We start from the raw sequence: 10,494 nt of genomic DNA, 5'->3' as shown, positions 1-10,494 counted from the left end.
GTCTCCAGCACTTTGCATACCCTTTTACTGACCAGCTAAGTATCAGGTTGCAGTGGGAACGGAAGTAATGCCCACACTAAAGATGTTCACACCGAGGCAGAAGCCATCTCTTGTTTTAGCATGGCTGGCAGGGCCTCATTGCTCTGTAGAGCAGCTCCCTTCAGACCAAAGCTAGGGTCCAGCAAAAACATAGAGGCGAGATCAAGGGGATGGAGAGGTTAGAGTTTTGTTGATGCCGTATGGTGAGCTTTAACATGTGGAACCACAGACAATGACATTGCAGCAACAGCATGATGAGCTGTAGCAAGTGGCACTGTTAATGTGGTATATTTTAACAAACGTGTTTCAAGAGTTTTAGTGGCACGTTTTTTTCCCCCCCCATACTTTTGATTTTGATCATGATGTGTTAAATAACTTATATGCTTGTTGGGTTTTTTTATGCTCAAAACATTTGTTTTTTCTCACCAGGGTCAGTCTTTTGTTTTGACATTGTTAAAAGATGTTTTGTAGTGTTTTGAAAATTGATATCAGAAACAGTAAAATGTGTGTGCAGTGTAATGTTTTGCGGTTTCCTGGTTTAAATGTGAACTTGCATAGGGATTCATTTTGCTCCTGAGACTGGCCTTTAAAAGGTACATAGGAACTGCCATACCAAATCAGGGCAGTGCCTATTTAGTTCAGTATCTTGTTTTTATAGTGTCTAGCACCAGATTCTTCAATGGAAGGTACAAGAAGCCCCATAATTGACAATTGGTTTCTTCCTAATCCTAGGTAATTAGTGGCTGGTTTACATCTTGAAGCATGAGCTTAGGTTATGAAATATTACAGTGATGAGTGACAGCAGTGGAAATCTGCATAGATATAGAACATTTAAGAGATTGAAATGCTTTATTATTTTATGTAATTGTGGATGGTCTTATTATTCATATAAGTGTCTAATCCTTTTTTTAAATTGGGCTAGTTCTGGGCCTCAATAATACTTTATGGCAATGAGTTCACTGGTTAATTTGTGTGGTTTAAAAAAAAACATTTCCTTTGATCAGTTTTGCATTTGTTGCCATTTAATTTCATTGGCTGCCTCTAGTTAAACAGTCTGCTTTGTTTTTTAAGGCACCTATCACCCTGATCTTGTTCTTGTATTATGAGAAAGGGTAGATAAGAGTGCCTGATTAAACTTCTCTAAACTGTTCATTATTTTATATACCTCAATCTATCTCCCCTTCTTCATTTCCTCTGTAATCTACATTATCTTAAACATTTTAAACTCTCCTCAGTCCTTCCATGACTGTAATAATTTCTGTATCCCTTCTCTGGACTCTTTCTATTTCTGCTATGTCCTTTTTGGAATGAGGTGAACAGAATTGAATACTTTGTTTCAGCTGAAGAACTCCAATCAATTTATATGCCATTATATTATTTTTGTATTACTTTTTATCACTTTCTTTATCCAGGGTAAACATTTTTTATTTTTTGATCACCTCTGTCCATTTAGCAGATGTTTTCACTGAACTCTTTTTATAGTGATATCTAGATACTTTTTTATTGATTAAAGTTAATTTAGAATCCAGCAAATCATCTGAATAGTTCACATAGTTTAATGATGTTTATGTGACTCTTGTCTTCATATGTGTCACTAATTATAGAACATTTCAGGGTTCTAGAATGCGCCCTCTGTTTTCTGTCTTTGTCTCACGCTTGAATTAACAGCACTTTGATTTAAAAGAAAATATCAGTAGTTCTAGCTCTATTCTTAAATGAGGCTAAGGTTTAGATCTGCTGCTGTTTATTGAATCCCCATCATAAATTATATCAATACATCTACACTATCAATGTTTTTTGTTTAATAAAAATGCAGGATTTTAAATGCTATTTAAATCTTTTTAACTACTTCATAGATTTTAAGGCTAGAAGAGAGCATTATGATGACCTAATCTGATCTCTCGCATAACACAGGCCAAGTGACTCCTGTCTCAGGTTCCTATCTTCTGGTTGAACTAGAGTATGTCTTTTAGAAAAATATCCAGTCTCTGGATTTAAAAACTTCAAGTGATGGAGATCCACTACATCCCTTGGTAAGTTGTACTAATGGTTAATTATCCTCAGTGTTAAAAAAAAATTCACCTTATTTCCAGTCTGAATTTGTCTAGTTTCAGTTTTCATCCATTGAATCTTGTCTGATAGATTGAAGAACTTCCTGCTAAATGAAATTTCCTCCCCATGTGGGTACTAATAAGCTGTGATCAAGACACTTCTAAATTTTCTGTTTGATAAGCTAAAGATGGAGTTCCTTAGGTCTCTGAAAGGCAGGATTTCAAAACTAGTATAATTCTTATAGCTCTTTTCTGAAACATTTTCAATTTTCCAACATCTTTTTTTTAAATGAAGACTCCAGAACTGGATAGAGTAATAATAGTCTCACCAATGCTATATACAGAGGCAATACCATATATCTATTCCTACTTGATATTTTCCATTTCATACATCCAAAGATTGCATTACACCTTTTAGACACAGCCTTGCCCAGGGAACTCATGTTTACTTGGTTAGCCAGCACGGTCTCTTTTTAGAATCACTGCTTTATGATTCCTTCATCCTGAAAGTGTGACCTACATTCTTGTTCCTGTGTTTATGATTTACTTTTGGCCGTATTAAAATGCATGTTGTTTGAATGGGCCCAATTTACCATGTGGTCCAGATTGCTCTCTAGAACCGACTTGTCCTTATCATTATTTATCACTCTATTCTTTGTGTCCTCTGGAAACAACACCAGAATGATTTTATATTTTCTTCCAGCTTATTGCTAAAGACACCAAAAAGCAGTAGGGCAAGAACAGATTGTTGCAGGACACAACTAGATTCACACTACTTCAGTTATGATTCCTCATTAATAATTACTTTGAGAAAACTAATTAATTGGTTGCAAGTAGGGCTGTCAAGAGATTTAAAAAAAATCACTGTTAATCGTGATTAAATAAATTAATCATGAAATTTATGCACTGTTAAACAATCATAGAATACCATTTATTTAAATATTTTTGGATTTTTCTACATTTTGAAATATATTGATTTCAGTTACAACACAGAATACAAAAAGTGCTCTCTATACTTATTTTTTATTACAAATATTTACACTGTAAAAAAAATACTATTTTTCAATTCCCACATTACAAGTACTGTAGTGCAATCTCTTTATCATGAAAGTTGAACTTACGAATGTAGAATTATGTACAAAAAACCTGCACTCAAAAACAAAACTGTGTAAAAGTTTAGAGCAGAGGTTGGCAACCTCTGGCACACAGTTACCCTGGCGAGCCGGGCCAGTTTGTTTACCTGCCGTGTCGGCAGGTTTGGCGGATTGTGGCTCCCACTGGCCATGGTTCGCTGTCTCAGGCCAATGGGGCAGCAGGAAGCAGCGCAGGCTGTGCTGGCTGTGGTTCGCTGTCTCAGGCCAATGGGGCAGCAGGAAGCAGCGCAGGCTGTGCTGGCCGCGGCTTCCCATCACCCCCATTGGCCTGGGACGGCGAACCGCAGCCAGTGGGAGCTGCGGTCTGCTGAACCTCCGACACGGCAGCTAAACAAACTGGGCCGGCCTGCCACGGTGCTGACGCTGGTGAGCCGCATGCCAGAAGTTGCCAACCCCTGCTTTAGAGCCTACAAGTCCACTCATCCAGCTTCTTTTGAAATACAGAACAAAAATATTTTGAACACTTCTGCTTTTTGTGCATTATTACTGAAAAATTTTATCATTAATTGATATACATAACACATGATTTTATATGAACATGGAATGAGAAAAAGAAAAGCAGGTCCCACAGATATGATCATTGTAAATGCTTCAAGGGAAAAACACTTCAAGAATACCAAAGGTAAAGCTAACAAATTCATTAAAACAAATACTTAAGAAATCCTGCAAAACAGGTAAAGCAACTCTAACAGCACAATTATGTTCATAAATAAAACACACAAAAGAAACCCCTACAAAATTAGACACTAGCACTTGATTCTTTCCTGCCTTTTTCAATAGTATATTATAGCTGTACACAGATACCAATGGAATAAGAAGCTCTGTTTGTTGGAATTTTCATATCTTAAAGACCACAATTTATAGTACTGGACAGCAATCTGCTATGGAGCATTTTTACTAAGTAGAATAAGATCTTTTATACCACACTATTCCTTAACTTGGGTAACAATCTCCATGGCTTTACATACTTAGCAGTCTACTATTTATTAGAAATGGATGGATGCAGATAGGTTTGCTTGCAGGGACTCCAGCATTTGTGCAGGGCCTCATGCTGGGATATTTTTACAGAATAGGGGCATAAAAGTGAGGGAGAGAGTACAAAACTTGGCACTACTATAAAATAATAATCCAATCCTTTATTAACCACGTGGTAGTCAGGTTTTTAGCATATTATCTGTGTTACCATGATTGATTTTAAAAAATGTACTTAATATAATGCTTTAAAAATATCCATTATCAGATAATGATGCAAATCCTACAGAGTTCTGGGCTACAGCATCATACAGAGTTAATTGGTCTTCATCTTTGTTTCTGGCAGAAGCAAATATATCATTACATTTGAAAGTTTTGGTAGTATCATTTTGGTTTAATTAAAATCCTGGAAGCTGTTCGTTGTATCCTCAGATATAACCTGCAGTTTTGCTAAATATGTGATATTGCCACTGGTCCTTCTCTAATGATGGCTCATTCAGCTCTTGCATGCCCTTCACAACAACCATATGAACTGAAAGATCCTTCTTTGTTACAACAGGATAAACTGCCCGTGACCACAATTTAACTCATATCTTTACCCCTGGTTCTTCTTGAACTCCCTGTCCTGCCTCTACAGAGCTCAAGAACAAACAGCTTTCTTTTGCTTGGACTGTTCCTTTTATTATCATCATAATGGTGGGTTGACGTACTTGATGTCTCTGGCTAATGATGCCGTGATAGATTGGCTACATCACTTACCCAACATTAATTCATTGTTTATGCCATCAGAAGCCATACTTCACAAAAATTCAGAGGGAACGTGGACTTATTTTTCTCACTTTATGAGAATAATAGTATTTTATTTATAAGTAACTTTTCCTTCATTTACGATCTTGTTGCTTATGTTATTCAGTGATGGCATTTTTGGTAATTTCTTCTCTCAGATCTTTTCCCAGGAATACTGTCACATCTTACCAGATATAATGTGTGGGATCCTCTTTAATATTTACTTTACAGAATTTTGAGATTAATTACTCTATAAATTTAAGATGGTCGGTCATTTATTTATACTTGTCAAACCAAAGTTGAACTTCTAAGACAGTGGAAGTTTGGGTACTTAGAAATTGCACAGTTGGGCTTGTAATGTGATGAGTTGCCATTTTTATCCTAGCTGTTGAAAACATTCAGTTCACACATGTCAAATAAGGGACTAACTGAGATTATGGTCTGGATGAGGACTAGATGATGGAGATCAACCTGGTTAAAATAGAGATAATGCTTAAAGAGTGAGAGAACCAACAGGTAGAAATGACACACTTGCAGTATCTTACCTCTGATTGTGCTTGCAAGACAGTTGAGACCTTTGAGACTATGGTCTCTATTTTCCTCTCAAAGTGAGATTACTGCCTTGCGGACTACATGGGGCTAGGCCTTCAAACTATCTGGATACTACTGCTGGTATAGAATGTAACTGCCTGACCATTATTAAGTGAATTTTTCCTTAATAGCACATTGCATGTGTATTCCATGATCTGCACTGTCTGTCAGTTGGATTGTGGGTGAAGTTTAAAGTGTTTGATGTGGCCTGTAAAATCCTAACTGGTTTATGCCCCAGTGATCTTTGAGATAATCTCTTTCTTTTGTAATTCTGTGGCAGTTGTGATCAGTCATGGTGCTCTAGCCAGTAAGCCCATTGATTTACCGGAAGGGGAACTATTGATATGTGTTTTCAGTGTAGGGTCCACAGTTCTGCAATTTACTTCTCCTCCAGTTTGTGAGTTTGGTGGCCTTCAAGACATGGGAAGAATCCTTTGGTGGCACTGAGCCAGTTTGTAAATGTTTTTGTCCATTGATAATTTTAAATATAGTACATATACTAGGAGTTATGATTATCACATTTAAAATATCTAAATAAATATGTGTTGATACTGCTGAGGGAATTTTGTGAAAGGATATGCAGGTAAACAGCCATTTCCCCTTCGGAAAGCAGCTGCTTCTTGTGGCTCTGAATAGTGCTTTATTCATCATGTGGCCAGATTCTTTGACTCAGTATCTGTTTAAGAAAGCTGAATCAGAGCTATGGCGTAACTTCTGAGTCAGCTTTTAAACATTTAATAAAAGATATTTTTAAAAAAAATCTCACAGCAGTAAAAGGAAACCCAGACAATTAAAACAAATCTTTCAGCATACCAAGGGAAATCTAAATGATGGAGGAGGAGGATGGAATAAAGGCCATAGCCTTCAGAACATTAAGGAAGAATATATTGAATCTGTGTTTAATAAACATGTTTTTAATTTAAAATGGTTTTATTTTGCAATTTTCTATTGGCTTAAGATATTTTTAAATAGAAGTAAAGCACCTTGAGGTCTGCAGTTGAAAAGCACTTTGTAATACCTAGATATAATTATTATTAATAAAATAATTGCAATTTTTTTGGTAATAGTTATGAAGAGTCACTTTACAATCCTCCTAAAACATGACAGGGCATGCCATGCTGCAGTATCTTGACTTCTCAGATTGTTTCAGCATTCAGGCTTCAGCCTAAATAAAGTGAGAGTCATGGCAGCATCCTAGGATCACACACACAGTTCATGATTTGTTGCTTTACTCTCTGTATGGAAATCCCTTATTTTAAGTCTTTCCACTATTGCAGTGAAAATGCTCAGATACTGTGGTGATAGACAGCAGCATAAAATCCTAAAATACATAGAAACTCCTCAAGCCATGACTTTTCTCTGAGGAATGGACCAAAGGTAGAATCTTTTTAAATGCCTGCTAAAATACCACTCATATACTTATGTTAATAGCAAATGGATTAACCAAGTATTTAAAAAGCATTGTATATTGACGGACTAAGAGAAAGTAATTTGGCTTCTCTCGGAGGACATATAAGGCCAGTTCAATTATGCTTGTGAAGGGAGGTGTAAATTACATCAGTTATTTATACTGCAGCAGCTAGATTCCTTGGATCTGAAGGAAAATAAATCCCAGATGAGAACAGGTGATGGTTCTGGGTTGTCATGTGTGAGGTTTCCATTTGGGTGAAGGGGGATAGCGGTTTAATACCTGATGGGGCTTCACTGGAATTATACTAGCTGGAATTTTTTAGCAGAGGTGCTGATCTACATACTTGCTCACCAGTGTTGTCATTGCTGCCTACCTTTTGGGTGATGCTTGCCTCTAACTAAGTACTTGTATTCCTGTCCTCATGGAGGTTGTGTTTTTTTTTTTGCCACCACATCTTAGTCCCTCACTCCAGTTTCTGGACTTTGGAGTGCATGCGACCCCCAGATTTTCTTTCACCATATTTGCTCACTTAAGCCCCAACCCTGCAAGCACTTGTGCACATACTGAACTTTGCTCATGTGAGTAGTGAATGGAACTACTTATGTGTGTAAGGCCCAATTCCACAAAGGGACTTGTGCATCTAAAACCCTGAAAACCTTGTTTAGCTGCTGTCTAACCCCATGGGCACCTAAACTCACTCAACAACTATATTTCTGTTATGAAAGTCACTTAGGAGCTTACTTTTCTGTTTCTGGCCATGCATTCCACTGCATCAGGTAGGTGCCCCGACCTCTATCTCACACCAAAGCCCCAGATGACCTGTAAGAGCTGAAAGTAAAACAAAACTATTTTAAGAATCAACACAAGTATGCATCTGTGATTTTGTGGTTTATTGTAAATATTTTCACTTCTGTTCTACTCTTACGTTGCTTTGGCAGTTATGTTTATTTAATGATTTTTTTTCATCTCTAAGTCGTGCCTATAGGTTATGACAATATGTAAAGTTGGGCTAATGCTGAACAATACAAATAACATGAAATAAATCTGTGCTCTTGCTTCATGAGAATTATTTAAGGTGATGCAATCAACTTGAAATCTAAATATATTTTCTTAATTAGTTAAAAGTAGTTACAGGCAATATATTTGACCCTGAACCCCCCCCCCAATCAAATTTATTTATTTAATTTTGGGCTTCCAATTAATTTTCCTGTTTTTAAAAAAAAATCTTCCCTGTTGCTGTGTGAAAGACTCACACAAACAGGTGAAAGTGACTGTACACACAATGCTGTCAAATGGAAAAAACAGAGAAAATACTTTTAAATGTTAAAGTTGTAGACATCTTGGTCCCTGATCCCGTAAACACTAATGTGTGCATTTAACCTTACTATGATGAGAAGTTCCATTGGGACATAGGGAAGTTAAACAAATATATAAGAGATTGCAGGATCAGGGCCTTAGATGTTGCTTGTAACAATAGCAGGTTTTAAAAAAATCAGAAGTGTGACTTAGTTGGCATCTCTATAATGGAGAAATTATCCGTGTTTGTAAGAATTGTACATTTTGAAATATGTAATGGAGTCTTGTTAATGTCATAATTATGGCAAAAATATGAAGAGTGGTAGACATGTTTTGTAGAATCAAACTACATTTGCAGAACCCAGACTTGCACATTTTAAGAAAAATGCTGCTGGATATACCATGGAATCTCTTGGACCACAGTTGTGTAAGGAACTCACTGATTCCTTCACAAACAGGCTACCAAAAGAACACAGTGGTTACAAGTAGACACACGCTTAATTGTCTGTATAGATTTCTGATCATAGTGGCAATACACACAGTGCTGTTAGCACAATATGAATATCATTCATTGCTTGGGAAGTGATAATAAAAAGCAGCTCTAATTAGTGTAACCTCCTGTATCTATTGTTGAGCTTCAAGGCTGACTATTATGGTTAACAGTCAGACCATGGCAGAGTCAAAGACTGAAATGGAGTAATAGATTTCAAAGTGTGCAGGAGTCTTTTCAGGTGTCTTCAGAAGTAGGAAAACATGTTGTTTCTCAGTATATTTAGAGAAGGCTTACTCCTTAGGTAATATTTGTACTACTTAATTGTGCTGGGGGACTCATGATCCACAGTGCTATCATTGTTTTAGGATGAGAAAGCAGAGAAGAGCTATCTGAAAGTTTGAGATCAGTTCTGATGGCCAAGTGAAGCAGCCTTCCAGACATTTTTCTTCATAACAAAGAATTTGTAAAGATTTTGTTAGACAGTGGTTTTCTGTAACACTGGACCTAAAGATCAAGATTTGAATAATTAACTTAATTTTTATTTATAAACAATTGAAAATTTGACAATGAAAACGTATATACATATTCTAGCTGTAACAGTAGTTCACTGCTTTTAAAGTCCTCATCATACACAATATCCTATACAATTATGTTATATTGGAGGTTTGTGTTTTATAAATGTATGTTGAGAGAGAACTCTTCCCTATACTATTCATAAAGAATTTTACAAAATTAAAAAAGATGCATCAGCTTCATTTTATATATACTTTTTCTGATTATACCTTGCAAATAACTTTGAAGCTTTCAAATTAAATTTTCTTCTTTTACTCTTGGTTACCTTTTCCACTTCATAAACATTTTCTCTTGTTTCTAGTGCCTTACCAGCTCTTCCCTGTGCATCAGCCAGCATCATCAGTGATGTCAGCAGCAATGTTCATAGTTTTGCTATAGGGAAATTGCTTTTGGTATTTGTGCTCACACCATAATGACAATTTTATTATCTTGTCTAGAAAACTGCTGAATTTTTTAAGTGATAGGAGTATGATTTGGTTTTGATTACTTTGCGTGTAAATGCAGAATATTGTTGGGAGAATGGACCCCGTAAAATTGGGACATTTTTTTCCATCTAGATTATAACAATGTTAAGATTGGTCTGGTTTTGAATTTGATATGTTGATAGCATCCCTGATGAACTTTTAAAATCTTCTTAGACAAAGAATTATACATGTGTAACTGTTCTTATATTTACGACTTCTAATAAATCTGAGATAGGTGCTTCTCAGGTTCTCTCTCCAAAGCGTTTAGTGGCATTAGACTGCAACTGGATGGTAAACACCATTAGAAGGATGCCCTATGTTGAACAGGTCTGTACACACAGTCTCATTTCTACTCTTGTGAAACTGACTGGCCAGATTGCCCTGCCTCTTCAAGATTTGGTATCGTATATTAATTAGCTGCAGGCATGTAGGGCAAGTGTCTGCGTGCATTGACAGAGCAGAGGAAACAAAATTTTGTTTTATTATTATTGGTTAATATTTATATTGCAGTAACATCCAAAGGCCCCAATCAGGATTGAAGCTCCTTTGTGCTAGGTGTTGTACAAATATATAAATAGAAACAGTTTCTGGCCCAAAGAGCTTACGGTCTAAAAATAAATAAAAAGATGAACATCCCAATCCTGTGAACTCCTCTTTGCATGTG

General features: G+C 36.3%; 1 protein-coding gene across 3 annotated transcripts in view; it reads left to right on the top strand.

The window, feature by feature from the left end:
* The window catches only part of ATXN7 (ataxin 7), a 128,997-nt gene that overhangs the window by 1,346 nt on the left and 117,157 nt on the right, over positions 1-10,494 (top strand). The window contains exon 1 of one of the 3 annotated variants that reach the window (XM_030571335.1): positions 1,954-2,072. The exons of the other annotated variants lie outside the window; for them this stretch is intronic. The gene's annotated coding sequence lies outside the window, so the exon portion shown is untranslated. Of the gene's footprint in view, positions 1-1,953; positions 2,073-10,494 lie in introns of those variants that run through there. 3 annotated transcript variants of the gene reach the window in all.

Source organism: Gopherus evgoodei, chromosome 7 (genome assembly GCF_007399415.2).
Source record: "Gopherus evgoodei ecotype Sinaloan lineage chromosome 7, rGopEvg1_v1.p, whole genome shotgun sequence".
NCBI lineage: Eukaryota > Metazoa > Chordata > Testudines > Testudinidae > Gopherus > Gopherus evgoodei.
This window is presented reverse-complemented; position numbering and strand designations above follow the sequence as displayed.